Genomic DNA, 14468 nt, shown 5'->3' on the forward strand with positions numbered 1-14468 from the left:
TTTTGGCTGCTCGCAATGTTTGGGGCTATCTCGTTGTTATGATCAGTGACCTATGCTCTTTTGTAAAGCTCTCTCTTGGAAGTCGCTTTGGATAAAAGCGTCTGCTAAATGCGTAAATGTAAATGTAAATCATTAAAAAGCTTCCTCCTCTTTCAAACGTATCTACTTCAGCATACTTTCAGCTAGAGACGCCATTCAACCTTTACAATGTTCACAAGACATTCAGCTATTCCAAAATGATTCAGCTTTTTGAAATATTCAGCCAATTTTGAATTATGACAGTTTCAAGTACATGAGAACTTTTGCTCCTTCTTGATTTTTATGATATTCAACTAAATTGTCAAACAAATTCCTCTAACGTTCATATAGTTTAACTTACAGAAACAAGTTATACCTTAAAATGTAGGAAAAAATGTCCTCTTTCAGCCAATGTAACTACTAAAGAGCTCACATTTACAGATTTTCAGCTATGAGCCTTGAAGCGAGAGCAGCCTTTCAAATTCTCTCACTAACTTCAATGAAGAGGTGGGTAAAATCCGTCAGAGAAAGCAAGAAGGAAGACGATTTCGAAACTGCCGGTAGAGACATATTTCTGACCGCACAGACATATAGGACATCTCTAGTTTCGGGTAAGTCTTGGGTCTCGGAAAATATCCTCATTTTATTGATTGGACGTGTAGTTTTGCGTCTAGGTCAACTTGTTTTTGGAGGGGGGGGGGGGGGGCAATAAACAGAAAGCAGCACTTCGAAACTGGGCAAAACAACCACCACTACTTTATTTAAACAACTATGTATTTAAGAAGAGCAAGACAATACGATACAAAATTCAAGTTACAAACATAACAAGATAGTGAGGATATCGTTTTTTTTTTACTATATCCTCCCATCCACTACCAAAAAGCATGTTAACTAGCTACTTGAACATCCAGCCAGCCAACTCCGTTTCGCATAAAGAGCAGGTAAGAAGCCCTGGTTGTACTAGTAGCTTCGTCCCCGGTCACTAGCCTGCTGCTTCGTCCTCGGTCACTGGCCTGCTGCTGGATTTGTAAATCGTGTTGGTCCGAGATCCTTTATCCTCTTTTTTTCTTCCAGCGAACGTCTTGTGAAAGGTTTTTTTTGTAAATCAATGAAAGAATGTGTTTTGACCAGTGGCGGAACTAGAGTTTTATACATGGGGTGGCCAAGGCTACTTCAGGGGGTCCAGAGTCCAGAGTCTTGGGTCACTGTTTTCATTAATATATACAGTATAATCTGGGTCTATAAGTGCTGGAACATCCAAAATATTTTTGGGAAAAAAAAGCTCAAGCACCAGGGACTTATAATAGCATTTCTGTGTTACAGAAATAACACAGTGCATAGTTTATTTACAAAACAAAGTGCACTTACACACCCCAAAAAACACTGCAATTTGACTTGACAGGTAGCATAAATCAAGCAGAAGTGGACTTGAAAAATATAAATAACTTAAAAAAATAATAAATAACCAACAACATGACAAATTTACAGTATAATATTTATGTTCATATATATTATGTTAACTAATAGCAAAGAAAAGTTTTGGAATTGGCCTAAACAAGACCAAATTAAATCTGTGTGATAAGAAACCCTTTTGATGTATAATTTTAGAATGTCAGTGTACAAGCTAGTAAACAGTGCAGGTATAATTTATTATACCTACTAGCTAACACAGATGTAAACACAATATTAGGCTAAATTGGGAACCGATCTCTCGTCTATCTGATTACCCTATTTTTCGGAAAATAAGCCGCATTGTGTATAAGGCCCCCCCCCCCCCCCCCAGAATGAGCACTTTGTGGAATATAAGACGCACTTTGAAAGGAAACAACGTTACCGTTGCGTCTGTTAACGTTGAGCGGACCACTGCTCACGATTGATTACTTGCCATCTAACTAGACAACATTCCCAATCAGGGTGAACACTCAAATGATCTAAAGACCATAGCATTACACATTCCAAAACAGAACGAACACAACTATAGAACTCCAAACAATGCTTATTTAACTAAGCTAATGCCCTTAACTTAGTAGCAGTAGTAATTATTTTAAATACAATTAAAATTCATTATTTCATAATCATTTAGTTTTTATAGGCTGTATTAATCTATTAAAAATAGAGTCGGCTCTTCAGATATGCGAGCCAGCTCCCGACGTTCAACTTCAAGAGCCGGCTCTTAGAGCCGGATCGTTCGCGAACGACCCATCACTAGTGTTTTGTCCCTCGGGAGTTGCCGTAGGCTAGATGCTGAAAGCATTTGTGAAATCAAATGCTTTCAGCATTTGATTCGGGAGGGCTGTTCGAATAACGATGTCAAAAAGAGCAGTGGTAAAATACAAGTTATGAAAAGAGACCGCGTCCGTGTCTTATTGTCCACACGATCATATACAATTAGATCTAAAACAAACTTACAAAGAGCTTGGTTACACTACCAAAGTTGAATTAGTAATGTCGTTAGCGTTGCTAGCGTTATTTTTGCTAGAGCTAGCTAGCCTATAACATTTCACTGGGTCTTGCAGCTGTTTGATCAACTGAAATTATTATGAAATGTTATGTTCTACTAGCCATTTGCCTACTTTAGCAAGTCACTGTATTACCAAGCCCTGATAGTGTAACTGAGACAACACAGTAGCCTAAATAATTCCTCTTTCAAGTAATAAGCCCCCGTTCAAGTGTTGAGCATTAAATTAGCTGCACGGTCTGTAGAGATCTTGAGACGAAGCCACTTTTTTGTTCTAAAACCGGATTATAAACTTCTTCGAAATATAAGCCGCACAAGAAAACTGTAAAATCGGAGTACAGCCTACTGACTGTCTCAGTTTGTCTGTTATTGGAGTCAAAGTTCTAACATTAACTTACACAGCTACTGTAGGCTAATCAACATTCGTAAAAAATGTTCAGGAAACCTAAACCCAATGCAAACCTTAAAACTTACTTCAAATATTATGCCTTTTTCAATCAGGAAAAGAGCTTGTGGAGCTGTGGAAATATTCTCTATTCTGCTGTCTGTCTCGCAACAAACGTCCCTCTTCGATTTGAATAATGCAAGCAGCAAAATAAATGCTTCTTTCAACAAGAGGTCAAATGAGATGTCAATCAGCATCAAATTTCCAGTAGCGAATTAAATTTTGGGGTGGCACCCGGGGTGGCCAATCAGATGTCAGGGGTGTCCAGTGCCACCCCGGACACCCCTCTGGCTCCGCTACTGGTTTTGACGCACCGCCACTGATTCACAAAACCTAAGTTTCTGCTAGCTATGCTGCTCTCGTAGATGCTTGTTCTGGTAACTAGGGGAATTTTAAAGGTCGCCGAATCAGTCCAATCGCGTTGAAGTAAGAACGATAGGAAACCATGTCATTGGTTAGGGCGCAAAGATTTGCGCCCCATAATCGAACTTTCAATCCGCCAATGAAAAGCTGTTCCTGCTGAAATGACAGCAAAAAGTTAACTAGCTTCCATAGACTTTGCTGTTACCGGCGCCCTTCACCTAAAGGAGGGGCTTTTCTCAGTAATGACGAATGGCAATATATTATGTTTGGTCACATTTAAGTGGTTGTTGTCAGGGGCTTACGGTCTCCCACACACATTTAACGCGTAAACACAGTACATTTATTATTTTTATTATTTTGTATTTAATTTTTTTGACATGTCTTTTGACATATTTTCATCTCAAAATTTTAAGTGGGGCGGCGCACTTGCGCCCACTATTGACGCACCGCCACTGGTTATGGCCATTCTAGTAGTGATGGGCAAATCGAGGCTTTTCGAAACACCGATACAGTTGAAACATTGGAATTGGGGCCTTTGAAACGCTCGAAAACTTTACTCAACAGCGACATCTGCAGGCAGCTACGAGTATACCATAACTAGCAGTCTTACAGCTAATTGGGTGTGCTTTGTCTTCGGCAAGGGCACAACCTTTGTTCTCTCACATATATCTTATTACTGGGTGTGCTTTGCCTTCGGCAAGGGCACAACCTTTGTTCTCTCACATATATATTTATTATTATTGTGAGAATGCTGTTCAGCATTCTCACTATTGTTTTTCAACTTCTTAGTTCTTCCGCCGTTTTTTGGCCTTTAACTCGTTCTGCATACTTTAACCGATTCCTACAACTTTTGTATCAAAACGTTCAGCTCCTTCAGGAGATGATGGCTATGACTTTTGGTATTTCTCACTTTTATACTTTTTAAGACATTAAGGTTTTTGTGCAAATTATTCTCCCATTAAAAGTAATGGTAAATCCTTTCAAATCATTAAAAAGCTTCCTCCTCTTTCAAACGTAACTACTTCAGCTTACTTTCAGCTAGAGACACCATTCAACCTTTAAAATGTTCACAAGACATTCAGCTATTCCCAAATGATTCAGCTTTTTCAAATGTTCAGCCAATTTTGAATTATGACAGTTTGAAATACATTAAAATGTTTGCTCCTTCTTGATTTTTATGAATGAGCAGCTTGCTGCTCTTTTTCTGATATTCAACTAATTTGTCAAACAAATTCCTCTAACGTTCATATAGTTTAACTTACAGAAACAAGTTATACCTTAAAATGTAGGAAAAATTGTCCTCTTTCAGCCAATGTAACTACTAAAGAGCTCACATTTACAGATTTTCAGCTATGAGCCTTGAAGCGAGAGCAGCCTTTCAAATTCTCTCACTAACTTCAATGGAGAGGTGAGTAAAATCAGTCAGAGAAAGCAAGAAGGAACAAGATTTTGAAACTGCCGATAGAGTCGTATTTCTGACCGCACAGACATATAAAGGACATCTCTGGTTTCGGCAGAGTCTTGGGTCTCGGAAAATATCCTTATATTTTGGATTGGACGCATAGTTTTGCGTCTAGGTCAACTTGTTTGAGGTGTGGATGCTAGATAAATGTTCGTTTTTCTCTCTGCCTAGCTCGTTAGCTATCACAGCTGCGCCATCACCGTGGCAACCAAACAAACAAGCACCAGGAACTCAAAAGGAACACGTTTTTGAAACTGCAGGTAGAGTCGTATTTCTGACTGCACAGACATATAAAGAATATCTCTGGTTTCGGCAGAGTCTTGGGTCTCGGAAAATATCCTTATATTTTGGATTGGACGTACAGTTTTGCGTCTAGGTTATCTTGTTTGAGGTGTGGATTCTAGCTACATTTCTCTTATTCTCTGCCCTCAGCGCGTTAGCAATCATAGCTGCACCATCACCGTAACGACAGACACGCACCACTCAGTCTCTCACACAGGTGATTCCCAGCTAACACATGACGTTGCGGCAACGTTGCCAGTAAGTGCTCAGTTGGTAACCCGCGACGTTACCTTCTGGCAACGTCGTAGCTACGTTATAAAGGGAATGTTGCCAGTTGGTCCCATGGACAACGTTGCCACGACGTTGTACCTTGGTCGGCTGGTTACGTTATTTTTAGACCCGTGGGCAACGTTGCCGTGACGTCGTACCTTGGTCGGCTGGTTACGTTATTTGTTGGTCCCCTGGACAACGTTGCCGCGACGTCGTACCTTGGTCGGCTGGTTACGTTATTTTTTGGTCCCCTGGACAACGTTGCCGCGACGTTGTACCTTGGTCGGCTGGTTACGTTATTTTTAGACCCGTGGGCAACGTTGCCGCGACGTCGTACCTTGGTCGGCTGGTTACGTTATTTGTTGGTCCCCTGGAAAACGTTGCCGCGACGTCGTACCTTGGTCGGCTGGTTACGTTATTTTTTGGTCCCCTGGACAACGTTGCCGCGACGTTGTACCTTGGTCGGCTGGTTACGTTATTTTTAGACCCGTGGGCAACGTTGCCGCGACGTCGTACCTTGGTCGGCTGGTTACGTTATTTGTTGGTCCCCTGGACAACGTTGCCGCGACGTCGTACCTTGGTCGGCTGGTTACGTTATTTTTTGGTCCCCTGGACAACGTTGCCGCGACGTCGTACCTTGGTCGGCTGGTTACGTTATTTTTTGGTCCCATGGACAACGTTGCCGCGACGTTGTACATTGGTCGGCTAATTACCTTATTTTTAGACCCGTGGACAACGTTGCCGCAACGTCGTACCTTGGTCGGCTGGTTACGTTATTTTTTGGTCCCGTGGACAACGTTGCCGAGACGTTGTACCTTGGTCGGCTGGATACATTAATTTTGGTACCATGGGTTAAGTTGCGGCTAAGTCGCTCTTTGGTCGCAGGACAACGGATCTCGAGTGCATATAGTGGTTTATCCAGAGATGGAGAGATCACACTGGACTGCTCTCAGTTCTGACACTTTTGCAATGTACCCATAGTCTACATGAATTTCAATCACACACAATATTAAATGTTGCACCCAGCACGTATAAATGTAGACAATGCATGTAATTCATGTGCAGCTCAGCCCCAGCATGTCATTGGTCATCAATTTTCTCATATGCAGAAACATAGCTTTAATAAATAAGACTGAATCTGGAATATAATTTAGTCTTTCATTCTTTACTATAAACATGTACAAAAGCAATCAATGTGTGATGTGTAACATGATTAAGCAAACATTCTTTGTATAGCACACCAAAGCTGTATGACACACAATGCAAATTTGTGCTCCAATAATTTTTGTGATACAAAATTGTTAAATGTGACCAAAAGGTAAGCGACTCTTAAGAGTTTCATTTCCAAAGACAAGTCATCACAGAATATTACAATTCTTCCTTAGCAAACCTGCCCCTCAGTCTGCCCCTGAGCAACAACTTTGCGCATGCCCATTTCAACGCATCGCTGAAACTGGGGTTTCAGAAGAGATTTTGCAGGGGTTCAACACCGTCTTGTACGCATTGGATTTCAACTGGAAATTAGCTACTTCAAAGGTGAGTTTCTTTACAGAAATAGTTTAAATATATAAACATATTTTCAGAAATTGGATGGGGCATGCTAATACGTATATGTTTGAAATTTAGGCCATTTAGCCTGTTTATGTGCTATCAGATTCACATTGTTTACGTTAGGATTTCGCTAGCTACAGTACAGTAGAGGTTAAACCCTCCAGAAAGTTATGTTGAAATACTGAAAATGCATAGGCCTACATGTTATCAAAGTTTAGCGTCTCACAAATCACCCACAAAAGAATCAGTGAAAATAAACGTTCAGAACTGTTAAAAAACCTTGTCCCAAAATAGTTTATTTAGCCCGGAATTTTCAAAGACTGTGGAGCTAGCGTGGCTGATCACGTTTTAATCAGTCGGCCATGGCATGCACAGCAATGGCGTCTATAAAAGTATCATGTCACTAATTTTTCCAATTTGTACATGCCATCTGTTTTTGGATACGTTTATTCGTTTTAATCTTTAGATGCATGAGTTCTAAATATTTCCGACGCTTCCACCAGTTATTTTTCCAAAACGGCAGCTAGGTAGCTTTAATTAGCTTCCGTTACCTAGCAACCTAGCATAATACTCGTAGCAATGCTACCACCTGCTAGTGTTACTTGTTTGCCTACTAATTGTAAATTTTGAAGCCGTACTATAGTGTTTGTCATATAGTTTTTGTCTATCGGAAAACAGTCGGTTGGAATGTTCAGAATCACACATGTGCGACGCTACGATGTGGGGCCCTGCTTTCGAACGATCACATATGTGCAATTCTACTCCTTTAATATCAATATGCTATAACTATGTACACTACATTCCATTTTCATTTCTGTACAGATTATCCTACCACCGTCACACGGCCTAGCACTGTGTCCCTGGGAAATTATGGTAAAGTAATGAATGACCGTTTAAAACAGTGACAATAATTGTATAAGCCATGGCAACCTAAAGGCTATGTTTTGAAGCAAAAGCATGACTTAAAACTTTTGCATCACCAGATTCCATACCCCTAGATGTCAACTCTGGTCTGGTGGAGGTGAACCAATTGGGGGCCCAGGAAAACAGCTGGCAGCCAGGCAAGTGCAAATATAAAACACTCAAAAAAATATATGCTTTGTATACAACCATTCAAGGTAACATTTGTTATTTACATCATTGTTACAGCTAATCTAGAAGAACCACAGTGTATGCCAATCATGCTAACTCTTGTAAACTTGTTTTACTTGTCTTTAATGACAGACACATTACAGGTTATGCTCCGGAAGATGGAGACATTGGAGGAGAACCAGCGAGAGGCTCTCCTATTCAGGCGACTACAGGGCAGACACACTGAAGAGGTGCCAGTGATGGACCTACAGGTGGCCCAAACACAGGCTGAACTCCAAGACCTTGAGGAGTGCCTTAAGGTGCTGGAGTTGCGAAAGAGAGTGGTAAGTGTTTGGAGATGCCATGAACTATGGCTTATACGCAGCGTTCAACGTTCACATTGGTGCTGACAATAAGTTCATGACTTCTAATTCCAGACGCTGTGATGAAGTGGAAGACGGGACTGGGAGAGAAAGCTGTGGAGCTCCTCATAGAGGAGACACTCAAACACACCCCGGCAGCCCATTCAAAACAAGCCAGGTGAATGAATCATGATTGCAGCTTCCATATCCAACCTTTCACATGGCTATGTGACAAAAATCTAGAATCACATCTTTTTTTGATGATGTATATTATTTTAGATGTGATTTTTTAATGACTTGTATAGCGCCTTTTTACACGTGCAATTATGTTGATAGAACACTAACTTATTTTGTGCTTCATTGTCAGGGCCAACAGACAGGACCTGTAGCGGGGACTGGCAGAAGATTTTAATTCACTGTTTGGCACTTTGTTTGAAATAAAATGACAATGTTACATGGAAATGCTGCCTTGTTTATGATTAGCTGGAGTTAGGCTACACATCACACAAACATAGTCCTCCTAAAGTTGGCTACCACGTAGCCTATTACACAAGAACAAGTAGCATTTTCACCAATATAAGCAGTAGAATTGAGAAATATAGGTTACTTAGTTAACGTTGCAGTTACGGACTGGCAACGTCACAAAATTACGTTGCTAGGAGGTCGCGGTTACGGACTGGCAACGTCGGAAAATGACGTTGCTAGGAGGTCGCGGTTACAGACTGGCAACGTCTGAAAATAACGTTGCTAGGAGGTCGCGGTTACAGACTGGCAACGTCGGAAAATGACGTTGCTAGGAGGTCGCGGTTACAGACTGGCAACGTCGGAAAATAACGTTGCCACAACGTTGCGGTTGCGGACTGGCAACGTCACAAGATTACGTTGCGGTTACGTTCTGGCGTCCCACAGATGCACGGTCCCGCAACGTCGCCAAAGACGTTGCGGCAACGTATGTTTGGTCATCGAGTGACGTTGCGGCAACGTAAGGGCAACGTAACTGTGTTAGCAGGGAATTGCTAGTAATCGGGTTTCTCATGGTCAAGTAAACGCACCAATCACCTGTGTGAGCACCTGCAGAGTCACCTCTTGTAAATTGTATTAGGTTGAAATACTATCAAACTCTGTCTTGTGACTCCACTAATCACCTGTGTGAGAGACTGAGTGGTGCGTGTCTGTCGTTGCCACGGTGATGGTGTAGCTATGATTGCTAATGCGCTGAGGGCAGAGAATAACAGAAATGTAGCTAGAATCCACACCTCAAACAAGTTAACCTAGACGCAAAACGTGTTCCTTCTGCTTTCCTGGTGCGTGTTTGTTTGGTTGCCAGAGCGATGGAGCAGCTGTGATCGCTAACGAGCTGGGCAGAGAGAATAACTAATGTAGCTAGAATCCACACCTCAAACAAGTTAACCAAGACGCAAAACTATACGTCCAATTCAAAAAATAAGGACATTTTCCCAGACCCAAGACTCTGCCTAAACCAGAGATATTCTTTATATGTCTGTGCAGTCAGAAATCTCTACCTGCAGTTTCAAAAACGTGTTCTTTTTGCTTTCTCTGACGAAGTTGTCCCAACATTTGCATTAGTCTCTATAGGGCTTTGAGACAGACTTTGTCTCACTCTCGGGCTCCTCACGCAAAAAGTAAATAACTGCGGGTTTCCATACCCATATGAGTCCGACCAGCACAAGCACGGCATCATATTGATCCAAAATGAAGCTTGAAAAGTTAATATTGTGGCCGTGAGGGCAAAAGTGCCATTTAAAAAAAAAACGGTTTTGGACTCTGCTGTCACTCTGAATTTGCGCAATTTTCCAATGCCTCACTCTAGCTCTCTACATAGAAACCCATGTAAATCTCAGAAACGGTTTGAAAAACTCATGAAACATAATCAGTGATAGAAAAAAGTTGAATAGATATCAAAAAGATGAATTTTTAAAAAATAGTTTAGGATTTTGTCAACATTTTAAAGTTTAAATGGTGGCTCCAGCTGAAAGATTGAGGAAGAAGAAGGATTTGGAAGTTGAAGAAGTTTTAAGAAGTTTGAGAGGATTTGAAAGAAAACTCCATTGGAAAACCATGTTAAACATATTAGGAATATTGATTTATATTAATTCAAGCATAAGAGGTACAAAGCTGAAAAGTCATAGCACCCATGGCCTGAAACTGCTGAATTCTATGATAGCTGAACGGTTTAATAGCTGAAGATTTGAAGGCACTGAAAGGTGTCTTGGAAGAAATAGAAGAAGAAGAAGATGCTTGAATAAAGATTCAAAGAACAATACTTGGAATGCTGAAGCAGCATTCCAACAATAAGTTGAACTAGAAAAGGCTGTTCCTGCGAAACAGCAGTGAGAATGCTGAAAACTTGAATGGGGATAGCTGACCATGCTAAAAAAGTGGAAAATTGTGAAAATTTAGTAGAAAGTTATAAGCTGAAGCTTCAAAGCAACCGAAAGGTATTTTTGAAAGGGGCTGGAGCAGCATTCCAACAATGATTTGAAAGGATTTACCATTACTTTTAAAGAGAATAATTTGCACAAAAACCTTAATATTTTAAAAAGTATAAAAGTGAGAAATGAGAAAATACCCGCAAGCTGAAATGAATTTCAAAAATGTGTGAGTCACACAAAAGAGGCAGTGTGGAAGCTGAACTGCATCATCTTAACAAAGCTAAGAGCTAAAATAGCCTACAATGCGGGAGAAGCTGAAAGCTGAACTGTTAAACAGAAGAAGAAGTAGGCTAGCTAGTCGTAACAAGAATATTATCGTTTTAACAGATGAAATTATAGTTGGGATAGTATTAGCAGTAGCAGATGTAGCCTATGCGTTTACTCGGCTTTCTTAGTAGGATTCAATGTGTTGATGGAATGAAACATACAGCAGTAGGGCCGATACAGGAAGACACGGCGACACTTTGTTGCAGAAGGATGATGGTGCAAGTTTTGTCCGTGGAGCATACAACGATTAATAAAAAAGAATCATGTAGACGCGTTTATTGAGTAATCGCATAACTAATTACAAATCTAAACGGAGTAATCGTATAATTGGCATAAACCGACAATTGCTAGTAATCGGGTTTCTCATGGTCAAGTAAACGCACCAATCACCTGTGTGAGAGACTGAGTGGTGCGTGTCTGTCGTTGCCACAGTGATGGTGCAGCTATGATTGCTAACGCGCTGAGGGTAGAGAATAACAGAAATGTAGCTAGAATCCACACCTCAAACAAGTTAACCTAGACGCAAAACTGTACGTCCAATCCAAAAAATAAGGATATTTTCCGAGACCCAAGACTCTGCCGAAACCAGAGATATTCTTTATATATCTGTGCAGTCAGAAATACGACTCTACCTGCAGTTTCAAAAACATGTTCCTTCTGCGTGTTTGTTTGGTTGCCACGGCGATGGAGCAGCTGTGATCGCTAACAAGCTAGGCAGAGAGAAAAACGAACATTTACCTAGCATCCACACCTCAAACAAGTTGACCTAGACGCAAAACTATACGTCCAATCCAAAAAATAAGGATATTTTCCGAGACCCAAGACTCTGCCGAAACCAGATATGTCCTTTATATTTCTGTGCGGTCAGAAATACGACTCTACCGGCTGTTTCAAAATCTTGTTCTTTTTGCTTTCTCTGACGATTTTGTCACCAGATTTGCATTGGTCTCTATGGGGCGAGAGTTGGACTTTGTCTCGCTTTCGTGGGGCTCTGAACAAATGTGTACGTCTGTTGGATTCAACAGACAACTGTCTACGACCAGCACAAAATTAGCTATCTATTGATCCAAAAACGAAGCATGAAGAGCGAAAATTGTGGCAATGCTGGCAAACTAGAAATATTTTTTCAACGACATCCGAAGCTGCCCTCCACTCTAGGGTTTCACGTAAACACCCATGTAAATCTCAGAAACGGCTTGAAAAAGTCATGAAACATAATCAGTGATATTGAAAAAAGTTGAATAGATATCAAAAAGCTGAATTATTTAAAAATAGTTTAGGGTTTTGTCAACATTTTAAAGTATAAATGGTGGCTCTAGCTGAAAGATTGAGGAAGAAGAAGGATTTGGAAGTTGAAGAAGTTTAAAGAAGTTTGAGAGGATTTGAAAGAAAACTCAATTGGAAACCCATGTTAAAAATATTATGAATATTGATTTATATTAATTCAAGCATAAGAGGTACAAAGCTGAAAAGTCATAGCACCCATGGCCTGAAACTGCTGAATTTTTGGATAGCTGAAAGGTTTTAATAGCTGAAGATTTGAAGGTGCTGAAAGGTGTCACGGAAGAAATAGAAGATAAATAAGTTGAACTAGAAAGGCATTTCCTGCTGAAAATGCGTTGGAATCCTGAAAGATGAAATAATTTTTCTTAAATTGCAGAAAATACAGAAATGAGAAAATACCCGCAAGCTGAAATGAATGTCAAGAAATGTGTGAGTCACACAAAAGAGGCAGTGTGGAAACTGAACTGCATCATCTAACAACGCTAAGAGCTGAAATACAATGCGGGAGAAGCTGAAAGCTGAACTGTTAAACAGAAGAAGAAGTAGGCCTAGGCTAGCTAGTCATAAAAAGAATATTATTGTCTTATCAGCTGAAATTATAGTTGGGATAGTAATAGCAGTAGCAGATGTGTGCATTGAGTGCGTTTACTCGGCTTTCTTAGTAGGATTCAATGTGTTGATGGAATGAAACATACAGCAGTAGGGCCGATACAGGAAGACACGGCGACACTTTGTTGCAGAAGGATGATGGTGCAAGTTTTGTCCGTGGAGCATACAACGATTAATAAAAAAGAATCATGTAGACGCGTTTATTGAGTAATCGCGTAACTAATTACACATGTAAACGGAGTAATCGTATTATTGGCATAAACCGACAATTGCTAGTAATCGTGTTTCTCATGGTCAAGTAAACGCACTCAGTGGCGTAGTAGAATAAAACAGTTCCATTAGCAATAGTAGTAAAGGAGATATTAGCAGCACCTGCAGAGTCACCTCTTGTAAATTGTATTAGGTTGAAATACTATCAAACTCTGTCTTGTGACTCCACTAATCACCTGTGTGAGAGACTGAGTGGTGCGTGTCTGTCGTTGCCACGGTGATGGTGCAGCTATGATTGCTAACGCGCTGAGGGCAGAGAATAAGAGAAATGTAGCTAGAATCCACACCTCAAACAAGATAACCTAGACGCAAAACTGTACGTCCAATCCAAAATATAAGGATATTTTCCGAGACCCAAGACTCTGCCGAAACCAGAGATATTCTTTATATATCTGTGCAGTCAGAAATACGACTCTACCTGCAGTTTCAAAAACGTGTTCCTTTTGCTTTCCTGGTGCTTGTTTGTTTGGTTGCCACGGTGATGGCGCAGCTGTGATAGCTAACGAGCTAGGCAGAGAGAAAAACGAACATTTACCTAGCATCTACACCTCAAACAAGTTGACCTAGACGCAAAACTATACGTCCAATCCAAAATATAAGGATATTTTCCGAGACCCAAGACTCTGCCGAAACCAGAGATGTCCTTTATATGTCTGTGCGGTCAGAAATACGACTCTATCGGCAGTTTCAAAATCTTGTTCCTTCTTGCTTTCTCTGACTGATTTTACTCACCTCTCCATTGAAGTTAGTGAGAGAATTTGAAAGGCTGCTCTCGCTTCAAGGCTCATAGCTGAAAATCTGTAAATGTGAGCTCTTTAGTAGTTACATTGGCTGAAAGAGGACAATTTTTCCTACATTTTAAGGTATAACTTGTTTCTGTAAGTTAAACTATATGAACGTTAGAGGAATTTGTTTGACAAATTAGTTGAATATCAGAAAAAGAGCAGCCAGCAGAGTGTGCCACTCTGCTGGCTGCTCATTCATAAAAATCAAGAAGGAGCAAACATTTTAATGTATTTCAAACTGTCATAATTCAAAATTGGCTGAACATTTGAAAAAGCTGAATCATTTGGGAATAGCTGAATGTCTAGTGAACATTTTAAAGGTTGAATGGTGTCTCTAGCTGAAAGTAAGCTGAAGTAGTTACGTTTGAAAGAGGAGGAAGCTTTTTAATGATTTGAAAGGATTTACCATTACTTTTAATGGGAGAATAATTTGCACAAAAACCTTAATGTCTTAAAAAGTATAAAAGTGAGAAATACCAAAAGTCATAGCCATCATCTCCTGAAGGAGCTGAACGTTT

The 14468-nt window shown here is 40.4% G+C and overlaps 2 protein-coding genes and 1 long non-coding RNA gene across 5 annotated transcripts in view; 2 read left to right on the plus strand and 1 right to left on the minus strand.

Moving 5' to 3' along the window:
* LOC134021090 (proprotein convertase subtilisin/kexin type 5) overlaps positions 1-14468 on the plus strand; it is a 401110-nt gene that overhangs the window by 319653 nt on the left and 66989 nt on the right. The gene's annotated exons all lie outside the window — the stretch shown is intronic.
* The window catches only part of otud7a (OTU deubiquitinase 7A), a 93670-nt gene that overhangs the window by 40487 nt on the left and 38715 nt on the right, over positions 1-14468 (minus strand). The gene's annotated exons all lie outside the window — the stretch shown is intronic.
* Positions 8076-8727, plus strand: LOC134020507 (uncharacterized). The gene is made up of 3 exons (XR_009930404.1): positions 8076-8264; positions 8358-8460; positions 8650-8727. It is a non-coding gene; the product is annotated as an uncharacterized LOC134020507 (long non-coding RNA).

Source organism: Osmerus eperlanus, chromosome 5 (assembly GCF_963692335.1).
Source record: "Osmerus eperlanus chromosome 5, fOsmEpe2.1, whole genome shotgun sequence".
NCBI classification, from domain to species: Eukaryota; Metazoa; Chordata; class Actinopteri; order Osmeriformes; family Osmeridae; genus Osmerus; species Osmerus eperlanus.